A 12586-nucleotide genomic window follows, 5' to 3' on the forward strand; every position below is an offset into this window, starting at 1 on the left:
AACTCTGGTAACTACTAACTTTCCGTTTTATACCTTTAATAATTGAAAGGGGGCATCCGCAGCGCAAAAATCGAAGCCGCCTCAGCAGCGCAGGTGCGAGAGCGTCCTCTTCGGACGGGTGGGCGTGTCGGGAAAGAACAAGGGCACCTATCAGCGGCCGCCCTAGGCGGCGGGCCCGGAGTCCGGCCTTCCCGGCGTGCCCCGCGCGCCGAGGGGACTCTTAACGTGAAGAGCAGGGTGACTCAGCCGCGTGGCCGCGCCGGCCAGGCCGGGGGGCGCGCGCCGTTGCGGCACGTCGGGTCCCGGCGGCGGCTTCTGGCGGCGCCTTGTGCGCGCGCCTCCCGGGCGGGTTCGGGTCCGGAGCGCGAGAGCGCGGCGGGGAACGTCAGGTAAGTGGTGGCTCGGCACCCGGTAGGGCGAGTGTGGGGGCGGGCAGGGCCTGGGCTTTGCCTTTGTGTCGGGGGGCGCGGGGGGGCGTCTCCTCAGGCCGCCGCTCGGGCGGACGCCCTCCGTGTCGGACCCCAGCTGAAAGGCCGCGGGACTAAAATCATCGCGAGGAAAAATGTCCGCAAGTGGGTTTCGGCCGCGCGTTTTCGTGCTGAGGATAAAGTCTTAGAATCCGGGAGAGGGGGTGTCACCTTATATGGAAATCGTAAGCGCAGTTGCGGGGACAGCTAAAGTGTAACTTGACTGTTTTCTGCAGGCCTGGGGTGTTTTCATCCCGCCAGCAGAGAAACGACGCTGACCCCGGGGTGTTTCTTGATAACGCATTTGCAGACGCGTTTATTTCCTGGCAGTTAATGGAACTCATTAAAAATCAGGTAGTTGGTCGGACTTCTTGTCAAACTATGTCTGGAGTGGAGAGTGCGTCTTGCTCGCTCCCCACGCCTGCTTCAGAGTCTTTTCTTCTCTGCCACCCACAAATTACTGACTTTCATTAGTAGCTCTGAGTGCAGAAGAGCTGAGCAGAGCCTTAACCGGGGATCTTCTTTTCTTTTAAGTGAAACCCTACTTTTTATAGCAGACAGTGACTTCAGGTTTACAAGCCTAGTTCTGCACTATCAAAAAAAAAAAAAAGTCTTCTATTTTGGAGTTTGTGATTCTTTCTGAAAATTCCTGCGTTGGACCGGTTTATTTGTTTATTTTTTAAAGATTTTATTTATTTATGTGACAGCGAGAGAGGGAACACAGCAGGGGAGTGGGAGAGGAAGAAGCAGGCTCCCAGGGGAGGAGCCGGATGTGGGACTCGATCTGGGATCCCCGGGATCACGCCCTGAGCCGAAGGCAGACGCTTAACGACTGCGCTACCCAGGCGCGCCCCTGACCGGTTTATTTTTAAACAAGAAACCAGTGAACAAACAAATACGGTAAACAAGGCCGTGGAGGAACTGTTGAACCCGTTCATAAAAATGCATTTTCCAGGCCCTTTCATTGTGCCCCTGTGAACTGTTAGACAGCTAGCTGCAGCTGTTACCTGAGAAAGTGAGGGTTTTTTTTAATGGTCCCCAAAACAAAGTGGTGTCAAATGTAATGAATCCAGAGTCAAAAGAAACTCACCTCGATTCCTATCCCTACCCCACCCCCATCCCCACTCCCCACCCCCATTCTGGGAGAGTAGTTCTCAAATGTAAGTAAAAATGCCAGTACCACTCCAGAAATTTGATTGTAGAGATCTCTGATGGGTCCCTGAAACTGCGTTTTCAGCAGGCACCCTCTTTTTGGTCTGTTGTACCACACTCTGAGAAACACCACGATAGAGCTGGTCTGAGAATCCAGAACTGCCCAACTCCCTCATCCCTTTGTTGATTTACTCTCCCTTCTCCTCCAGCCAGTCATAAGCCAAGAAGCTGGCCTCTCCAGAGGGAAACTTAAGCTAGTTCTTTCTTGGACTCTGACACCAGGGTGGGAAATGACTTTCATACATATTCTGATATTGCCTTGGTGGGTTAGAGATAGCTCATGCCTATTAATCTGTACTTTTTCCTTCTGCGGGCTGCTTCCAGTATCTTCAGAATTTAAGCAGTGCCATCAGGCCACATCTTCTCATCCCAGTTAGTTCAGTCTCCGTCTTCCCCTTAGAACCAGGGCAGCCAATGCCATGTAATTTCCATGGACCTGAGTCCTCAGATTTCTTGGTACCTAGTAGTACTGGTAGCATTTGTGAGAGCTTTCAGTTAAGCTGAACTGTAATTCAGTCGCCGAATACCCCAGTAATGCCTATTTTGTGCAAAGCCTGTAGGGGGCCACTTTAGCAACAACAGTGCAAAGATGGTACATAGTTGCATCTCTCCCTTGAGACGGAAATGAGGGCTGAGTAACCTCTGCTGCTAAAAGCTTTTTCTATTTCTTAGTTCCTCTTAAATAGTTATGTAGGGGTGAGGTTAGAGTTAGGCTGTTTGACTTCTTTGTTTTTGACACCTTTTTTGTCTCCTATCTCTTCTTAATCTTTTTCTGATTGGTTCACAAATGTCATGTCTTACCTTCTATAGCCCCAGACTTCCTGATTATTGTGTCTTCCCCCTGCCCCTGAAACTGAACATGTCTGCCCCTCCTTGGCTAACTGGAGTGAAAAGTTTAGGGAAGTTGTTGGAATGCTGAATGACTTCTAGTGGGAAGACCCAGAATCGTGGAAATATGAAGCTTAGAGATATAAGGAAGCCTATTACAAATTTATCTAGTGCAGTCCTCTCATCTTTCAGATAAAGAATCTGAGAGATGAGATGGCAGAGGTGAGGACCCCTGGCTCCTAGCCCAGTGTTCTTCCCGCTAAATCTTCTCAAGAAAAATGCTTCAAAAATGGAAAAGGTTGAAAGAAATTCAGTTAGAAGTAGGCGAAGAAAATGAAAAGACTTCTACATGACTACAGAAGCAGTATTTTCTGGAAAAATGGATTTTGAAGGAGAATGTGATGTAACCATATAAATCATGAAGAGTGGGAGTACTAAAATAGGGACTCTGAAGCTTGAAATAAGTAGTAAAAGTTCAAATAAGAGCAAACAGATAGTTACCTTGTAATCCCAAGAGGCATTACAAACTTAATATTTTTTTTAAAATTCCGTAAAGGTTAAGATAAGTACATTGGTGAATTTTTATTAAATATTAGATGTTTGAGCAATGTCCAGAATGTTTTGAAGTTGTTGCATAACTATACTTGTCCTTAACGAAGTTATTAGGTATTCTGTGGGAGACAGAATATAAAACTGATCTAACTACCAATCTGATTTAATATATTTTCTTAGGGGAAATGAGATTAATGAGATAGCATACACGTTTCTGGAACGTAGAAGGAAAGGAGTATGGATGAAAAAAGTTTGGTATATTTTTTTCTTTTGAGAGGGGGAGAGAGAGAGGACGAGTGCACACACACATACACACACGGGGGAGGGGCAAAAGGAGAGGAAGAGAGAGAATCCCAAGTAGGTTCTATGCCCAGTGCAGAATCCGATGCAGAGCTCAATCTCACGACCTTGAGATCATGACCTGAACCAAAACCAAGAGTTGGACACTTAACCAACTGAGCCACCCTGGAGTCCCAAGAGAACTTTTTGATATTTTTGCTTGGGGTCCTGAAATTAAACATTGTTGGGTTCTCCTTGTATATTCATGAAAGTAGAATTAGAAGGGTAAGGACTTAATAATTAGACATTATTATGTGCCAGACACTGTAGTAAATGCTTTTACATCCATTGTCTTATTTATCTCCATTATAGAGCTGAGGGATCTAAGGTACAAAGAGCTTAAGTTTGCCCCAAATCATACCCCTAAGAAGTAGCAGAGCACTGTTCAAACTTAAACCTGCCTGCCTCCAAAGCCGTTAAGATTTATGCTCAATAGTGCCCTCATTATACTTCATTGGGTGGTAGTTCAGAATGTTGGCATTGAGGCCAGTCTTTCTGGGTTCAAATCCTAGCTCCTATATTTACTAACTTGGATAAAGTACCCATCAATTTCTATGTCTCTGAAGCAGAATATGTCATAGTTACCTACCTCAGAGGGTTATTAGGATCAAGTTAATTCATGTAAAGTGCTTAGAACTGTGCCTGACACAGTAAATTCTCAGGAAATGTTGGCCTTTTTTTTTTTTTTCTTAATATTTCAAGATAGTCTTTTCTTTAAATTCAGACTGTCCTTCCTACTGTGAAAATACTAAGGCTGTATGATAAATATAGATAGAAACTTTATCTCTGTTCTTACAAAAACAGGCAGAGCCTTACAAAAATTTGGGAAAATACTGGGGTATATTGCAAAGATCTGTGACTGGGACCAGAGGGGTTTGGTTTCTATTTGTTTCATAGAGAAGGTTGTAAGGATCAGATGAAGTAACAAATAGGGATGAAGTTTAAATAGTATTTTATATTCGTACAGCATATACAGTTATTAAAATTAGAGGGGGAAAGTTGCAGTAAATTATTGACAAGATTATTAAAAGTTTGATTTCCTTAAAACAGCTAGTGATTTACATTTTCTATAGGAAGATCACGGTCTATACCCAAAACCATATAAGATTCCTTCCATGTGTTTGTCCTAAATCTCTTTTTTGGTGGCAGAGTCTGAAATTTAATTTTTGCAGTTGTATCTGTATATTAGTTTGCTAGGGCTGCCATTAAAAAGTATCACAGACTGGTTTAACCAACAGAAATTTACTTTCCTACAATTCTGGAGGCTGGAGGTCTGAGACGAAGATGTGGGCAGCATTGGTTTCTTATGAGGCTTCTTGCTTTGTAAATGACTCCTTCCTGTGTCTCTGCCCTCATTCCCTATTCTTAAAAGTCCTATTGGATTAGGGCCCACCCTAGACTTCATTTAACCTTAATGACCTCTTTAAAGTCCTTATTTCCAAACAGTCCCATCCTGAGGATTTAGGAGTTGGGACTTCAACATACAAATGTTGAGGGGAACACAGTTCAGCTCCTAACAATTTGTTTAGGGGATTTTTTGTTTTGTTTTGTTTTGGGAATTATATGCCAGGTAGTCTGAATGTTCATTGCTCTTATTGTTGAATGCCCTGTGCCCTGGGGCTCAAGCGGCATCCTTTATCTCTGTGCTTACCTCCCTATCCTACCTTCCACCTGTTACTTAGAACCATGCTTGCTGTCAGGTACCCTAAGAAACACATCATGCCTCTGCATTAATCCATTGCATTTGGATTTAAAGCAAGAATCTGCTTGAGAAACTATTCCATATATTTAACCTAATAAATTCCTAATTTGGTAAGCATATTTCTTTTTTCATCTAAATGGAAGAATTTTAAAATCTCTTATGTAGTAATATATTTTTAAAACTTTAAAAATGGAAGAATTTTAAAATCTCTTATGTAGTAATATATTTTTAAAACTTTAAAAATTTTTTCTTAAACTGTTTTACGCCTTTTCTAAGAAAAAAAAATATTCTGGGATGCCTGGGTGGCTCAGTTAAGTGTCTGCCTTTGGCTCAGGTCATGGTCCCAGGAGGCAGACGCTTAACTGACTGAACCACCCAGGCACCCCATAATATGTGTTTTTTAAATTGTATTTTGTTGAATATTCCAAAGTCTCTAAAACGAAAGTGTTAATTACTTTTAAAATAGAAAAAAAAAAAAAAAGGAAAATGTATCTAAAAGCAGGGAACTCTTCAAGAAAATGTTAGAATTTTTTCTTTCTTTCTTTCTCTCTCTCTCTCTTTTTAAGATTTTGTTTATTTGTCAGGGGCGCCTGGGTGGCGCAGTCATTGGGCGTCTGCCTTCGGCTCAGGGCGTGATCCCGGTGCTCTGGGATCGAGTCCCACATCGGGCTCCTCCGCTGGGAGCCTGCTTCTTCCTCTCCTACTCCCCCTGCTTGTGTTCCCTCTCTCGCTGGCTCTCTCTCTGTGTCAAATAAATAAATAAATAAATAAATAAATAAATAAATAAATATCTTTAAAAAAAGATTTTGTTTATTTGTCAGAGAGAGAGTGACAGAGAGCGCGCGAGTGGGAGCACACAAGCAGGGGGAGAGGCAGGCAGAGGGAGAAGCAGGCTCCTTGGCAAGCAAGGAGCCCAGTATGGACCTCAATCCCAGGACCCTCCATCCCAGAATATTTTTTTCTTAGAAAAGGCTTAAAGTCTGCTTCTCTCCCTGACCCTCCCCCCTCTTGTGCTCTCTCTCTCAAATAGATAAAACAAAACATTATGAGCCTACAAGGAAGGGAGAATAATATTTTCAGTCTTTTTTCCATGAATATATTTATTTCAACCTGCCTTTTTAAAACCTAATCAATACTGTTTCATGCTATTTTAGTTATTAATCTAAAACCTATTTCTTTTTAGTCTTTTAATGTGAATTATATTAATTGATTTTTAGAATGTTAAGCAAACCTTCCTCATAATGTATCTGGATTTGTTTTTTTTAATAATGCTTAGGATTTTTATGTTTATGAGAGAAAATAACCTCAGAAAATGAATTGGGAAATATTCCTCCTTTTTCTATTTTCAGGAAGTTTGTATAAGATTGATGTATTCTCTTCCTTAAATATAGGGAAGAATTTGCTAGTCAGGCCATTTGGTCCTGGAGTTTTCTTCATGGAAAGGTTTTAATTACAGATTATGGTTCTGTGTGTATATATATATTACAATAATATATATCCTCTATCTATAAACACACACACACGCACCTGTATATGTGTTAAGATATTTATCCCAGGGAGTTGGCTTATAGAACTGTGGGGACTGGGCTAGACCGTCAGGAAGGGTAGGTTGGAACTCTGGACAAGAGTTGAAACTGCAGTCCACAGGAGTTTCTTCTTTCTCGGAGAAACCTTAGTTCTGCTCTTAAACCTTTCAATTGACTGGTTCAGGCTCACTTAGATTATTTAAAATAACCTTTCTTAATTAAAGTGACTATAGACTTTTAATCACCTCCACCACATACTTACATAGTAATATCTAGATTAGCGTTTTGATTGACTGTAGCTTAAGCAAGTTTACATATAAAACTGACCATCATAGCTTCTCTCCAGTTTTCAAGTCTTGGCTACTTTAGTTAGTTGTCTGATGCCTTCAAGCAGTTGTTTTTCTGTTTTACCCATGTTTCCGAAGGATTCCAGGTGATAGGACTAAAACCAAGCATGGAAGTCATGGTGGGTGTGGGGAGGAAGGCACTACTTCAGCTCAACTCAAAAAGAAGAAAAATTTTTCCCCAAGGATTGCTGTTCAGTGATTGAGCAAAGCAAGAGACTCTTTATTTTTGGATATTTTTAGGTAGGCTGGACTAAACTGGTAGAAGGGTTTTTGTAGTCCTAGGTAGAAGGTTTTTGGGATCCAGATTTTTTGAGATTCATGATTGGTAAAATGTGGGGGAGGAAATTGGGAGCCCATCATAAGGTTGCCAGTATCTTCATACATTAAAAAAAAAAAAAATCTGGCCATCATTTTCTGTCATCATTATTTCATAAAAGACATTTAATATCAAAAAATTTAAAGGTATAATTTAGGTACAAAGGACTGTCCTACCCAAGAAAGCATTACACTAACATATAACTATAATTCTTCAGTTCACATTTTAATATTTTTGAAATCATGATATATCTTAAAATCACGTATATATCTAATATGCTAGTACTTCTTTTTCCTACAAACCTGTTTGTTATTAGATTGATGATGTCTCAGCCAATGCCCAGTGTCTTTGAACTGGAGTGATTTGTCTGTGTATGTGTATATTGCATTGTCTTCATTTCTGCTAAGAATTCAGTGAAAACTTTTAACAGTGTTGGTACTGGTCCTTGAACCATCTTCTGACAGTGATTTTTGGGTTGTCTCCAGATTTTTCAACATGTTTTATAGCTACAGTACTGATCCATGGATCTGTCCTCTAAGACCTTCAGATCTTTCTTCCTATATATTCACTTAGCATTTTCCTATAAAATGGGCTGCTCTGTTGACTAATACATTTTTTAATTTTTTAATTGCACTGCCTGGCACTGTTCCTTTTAAGATACTGCTAATAGTGTGTCCCTTGGATATTTCCTGGAAGTTTGCCAAAGTAATCTTTAATTGTTTATCTCTTCCTTTAAAGGATCTTAGGTTTTTAACAAGCAGAAGCGTGTCCCGGACATTAGGAACTTCACCCTGGAGATTGTATAATATGTTGACTGCCTTTTTCTTAGGAATCCTAAGCTTTGCCTGGTCTATTACGTGCCTTGGATTGTTCTTAGCTTAAAGGTGTCACCAGTGTGACTGTAACTAATTAAATCCAATCAAAAGATAGAAACACCTGTGTGGAAATTATAGAATTTCATCTATTCAGTTTTTAGGTAATAAAGTTGAAAGTTAAAGCAGAATTAGGTAAGATCTTTGAACTCTGGGAATTCACGCTGTAAAGTCAATCCCCAAGTGGGGTTAGTTGATTTAGAAGTCCTCTCATAGCAGCTATTTAAACAGAAAAGGTGCTATGTATGCCCATTGTTGTCACAGAGAGGTTGTATGCCCAGGCCCCAGATCTTGGGCTTGGAATTATATCTCCAAACCTGTGCAACTTAGGTAGAAATTGGGAAGTAAATCAGACCTATAAGGAAAGGTAACACAACATGATCATAACCAAAGACAGTGAAGCCAGAAACCTGGGTTCAAAACCTGGCTCCACTACTTATTAGCTGTGTGACTGTGGGAACTTTCCTTAACCTCTTTCTCCCTCTGTTTCCTCACCTATCAAATGAGGGTAATAATGGCACCTACTTCATAAAGTTTTTTGACTATTAAATAACATTTATGGGGTGCCCGGCTGGCTCAGTTGGTTAAGCATGTGCCTTTGGCTCAGGTCATGATCCCCGAGTCCTGGGATCAAGTCCTGGGATCAAGTCCGTCGCTTGGGCTCCCTTCTCAGTGGGGAGCCTGCCTCTGCCCTTCCCCCCACCTGCGCTCCCTCTCTCATGCGTGCTCTCTCTCTCAAATAAATAAAATCTTTTAAAAATAAATAACATTTATAAAGTACTTAGAACCATATGTGGCTTATAATACGCGTGAATAAAGTTTGTGGCCATCTGTACTTAAGATGTAGGGTTTATAGCAATATGACGTATTGAACAATCTCAGCTGATTCATTCGTGATTCTAATGTAGCAGGTGTTCCTGAGTAATTGGGTTTTAGATTTGATTACTAGTTTAAGGACGGAAGACAGCTTTGCTGTTTGAGAGTGGCAGTATTGAAGAACTTCTCGAGATACACTAGATTCGTCAGTTTAACTTTTTAGATTTACCAGAGTGTTTTCATTACTTAAAGGTTTGCTTGGTAGGCAGTTGCAGTGCTAAAACAAGAAAAGAGAATATATGAAGATTGTAGATACAGTTTGAAATATTTGATGGAAATACCAAACTTAGGATAGTGGTTATAGAGGATTCAATATATTATCATGTTTTATATTTTAAAGTGGGTGGTAAGTATAAACGTTTTTACTATATTGTTTAAATCTTTTTGTTTCTAGTATAGTAGTTTTTTGATTGATTTGACTGATAAATTTGTAAAAGAAACTCAGTAAGGGCAATCTTAATTATAAATTGAACACAGGGTCTTAAGTCTTAACTTAAATTGAAGTAATTATAATATAGTCTCTTTGCGCACAAAACCTGTTCTTGGATATACATTATATTGACCAAAAGGTACCGGGGACAGTAAATTGGGGATGTCAAGTAGAAAAGACAGGAAAATATATCCAAGCAATTATGATCACTACTGTCATTGTGCTTTTATCTACCAGCCTCTTAGCCTGGCCTCAGCAATTCATAGGGGAGAAGGAAAGAAAAGGGAAGTGGAATCAGAGCTCCAGCCTTTCTGTGGAATTGGAATGTCCTCTTCTCTCCTGCATCTCTTCGCTTATTGTGGCTTTCTTCCAAGGTAGAAGAAATGAGGAATACAAGTGGTTCTGCCAGCATCTTTGAATTTTATGCCTTCCCCAACTTGTGTAGTTTTTTGCCTTAAATTCTATTTTGTAGGCTATTAATATAGTTCCACCAACCCTCTTTTGGGTATGTCTCTTTTTCCATCCTTTGCCCGTTTTTCTCTGAGGTTAGTTTCATGCATCTTCATAAGCCCCCGTTAAATACTGTGACAACAACTCTTGTGTAGTCTTTTGCAAATACACTTTTTCAAATCTATTTTTATAGGATTCCTTGCCATACAGAGGTTTTTACTTTTGTTTTTTTGGGGGGGTGGCAGGGTTGTAGTCAAATCTGTCTTTTCTCTTTTAGCTTTGGGTTTTTGGTCCTGATTTAAAAGGCCTCTCTACCCCAAGATTATAAGTCTCCAAGAATATTCTTCAAAAAGAATTTTGCTGTGATTCAGTCTCTCATCCATGAAATGAAAAGTTTCACTGAATCATTTGTTCCCAAACATACCCAGGGTACAGGATCACCTCAGGAGCTTGTTAAAAATTCATTCTTAGATCCTCGCCCAAACTTACTGAATCAGAATCTCTGGGGAATGGAGCCCAAGAATATGTTTTTAACAAGTTCTTTTGGGTGATTCTGATTGTCAACTAAACTTGAGAACCACTGGATAATATAATCACTAAGGTCTCTTGTTCCAAAATACCACTTTTCTGTATTATATAACTCCTGTGTGTAGAGTTTTCTCGACAACTAGATTGCAAGCTCTTTGAACATAGGCAGGACAATGTCTTAAGTACTATCCTTCTTGCCATTAACCTATTGAGATCCTATTACTTAACAATGGGACAATTCCAATAGTCGCTTCTTTTAACTTCCAGTCCATCTGTGGCTATATTTATCTTAAAGCATTCACCTTCAAACATTTTGTTTTACTTTGTAATTCAAGGCCTCCATAAGCTGGCTCCATCTTGTTTTTCAACTTTTATATCTTCCCCCAAGGCGTATAGATGACGTATAGTCATCTAGGTTGTGGATTGTGCAGTTCCTTAGGTGATGGTATACATGGGGTTCCCTGGAGTGGTATGATATGATCGTGACCCTGAGTTCTCCCATCCTTTTGCATTAACCCTTTACTCTAGCCTGATTGGTCTCCCACCCCACCCCCCTTTTATATAGTGATAAAGCCTTGTTCACTCTTACTTTCCTGCCTGTTATATGCCATCTACACTGTCTGGCATGCCTTTTCCTCTTTTCTCTATCAAAGTTCCACATATTAATATCTACAGAGTGGAGTATTACATAGTAATAAAAAGAATGAGGATGGTTTTTAATCATTCCTTTGAAGTGAATTCCAGGTTGTATTGTTAAGTAAAAATAGCAAAAGACATAATTGGATATAGTGGTCCATCTTTTGTATAAGAAAAAAGAGGAATTATGAATTTATACATATGTGCACATTTTATGCTTATTTCTTCAAAGAGGAACATGAAGGATAAACAGAAATTAATAAAACTGGTTATCTGTAGGGAATAGATGGGGAAAGATTGGAGGGAAAAGGGAAGGGAAAGACACTTCTCTGAGCGTTCCTTTTTTTCTTTTTAAAGATTCATCCGTTTATGCTGGGGTTGGGGGGCAGAGGGAGAGGGAGACAGAATCCCAAGCAGACTCCCCGCTGAGCATGGAGCCTGACACGGGGCTCCGTCTCACAACCCTGAGACTAGGACCTGAGCCGAAATTAAGAGTCGGACACTCAACTGACTGAACCATCTAAGCGCCCCATAACACCTGAACTTTTGAACCATGTAAAGGTTTTACACATTAAATATAAAGAGAAATGAATCTAATCTACAGACATACAGAGAAAAAAGAAATTGAACATAGCATACTGATAGTATGTCCCTAGTGGGATGGACTTTAAGGACAAAAAGAACTGCCCCAATAGACACTTAAAATTTAGTATATTTTCATTGTTCGTAATAATATTGATATTATAATTTTGAAACTAGTTTATGAACCACGATTTTCATTGTGAGGGAAAAGATATACTAATTTAAGGAAAAACTATAGTGTTGAATTTGAGTTGAAAATAGCAGTAAACTCATAGTTGTTAAAAAAAAAAAAAAGTCCCCAACTTTGTCTACTGAAATGGCCTAGAAGCAATGACACCCCAGTAGCTATAAGGACAGCTAATGAATCAGATCCTGATTTATAAATGCACTACTGAAAAGAAAAAAGACTCCACGGACAAGAGGCTGATTCCAGGTCTAGGGCAGAGATGGTAAAAAGTGAGCTTAGAGAAATCTTTTGCCAGACAGTAGCCTCAAAAGCAAACAGAATTGTGTTAAAATGACACAGACGATGGCTTGAAGAGAACCCCACCAGCCATATTTGCGGCAGTTTGAACCAAAAATTGGGGACAATTTAAAAATTAATGGTAATGGATTATTATACTAGATTGAAATAAATCTTTGAGTTCATAATGATACTTAGGAGAAATAAGGGAAGGGTGAAGAAATAATTCTACTTCATGAGAGACTGCTATACAGCAGATGTAGGACGAATAACACAATTAGAAAGCCATCATTTTGCAGTCCCAGATGTAATAACTAATTCAGGCAAGAATCGTCAGTAGATTGCTAAAACCACTGGGTGGAAGGTTATTGGGAGATAGGGTATTGCATCTCTCTCTACAATGAAGAGAGATCTAGAGTCACCATTTAGTGATCAAACTTACCCCTGTAGTGGGGTAACC

General features: G+C 40.0%; 1 protein-coding gene across 6 annotated transcripts in view; it reads left to right on the forward strand.

The window, feature by feature from the left end:
- The first annotated feature begins 223 nt into the window (after nt 1-223).
- Nucleotides 224-12586, forward strand: part of KCTD20 (potassium channel tetramerization domain containing 20) — a 36805-nt gene continuing 24442 nt past the window's right edge. For 2 of the 6 annotated variants that reach the window (XM_087858182.1, XM_045777807.2), the window contains exons 1-2: nt 228-389; nt 9705-9841. The gene's annotated coding sequence lies outside the window, so the exon portion shown is untranslated. Of the gene's footprint in view, nt 390-9704; nt 9842-12586 lie in introns of all 6 variants that reach the window. The other 4 variants (XM_045777808.2, XM_045777805.2, XM_045777810.2 and 1 more) reach the window with 4 other exon arrangements.

The sequence above is a fragment of the Ursus americanus genome, chromosome 32 (genome assembly GCF_024610735.1).
Source record: "Ursus americanus isolate L20-20 chromosome 32, mUrsAme1.1.p, whole genome shotgun sequence".
NCBI lineage: Eukaryota > Metazoa > Chordata > Mammalia > Carnivora > Ursidae > Ursus > Ursus americanus.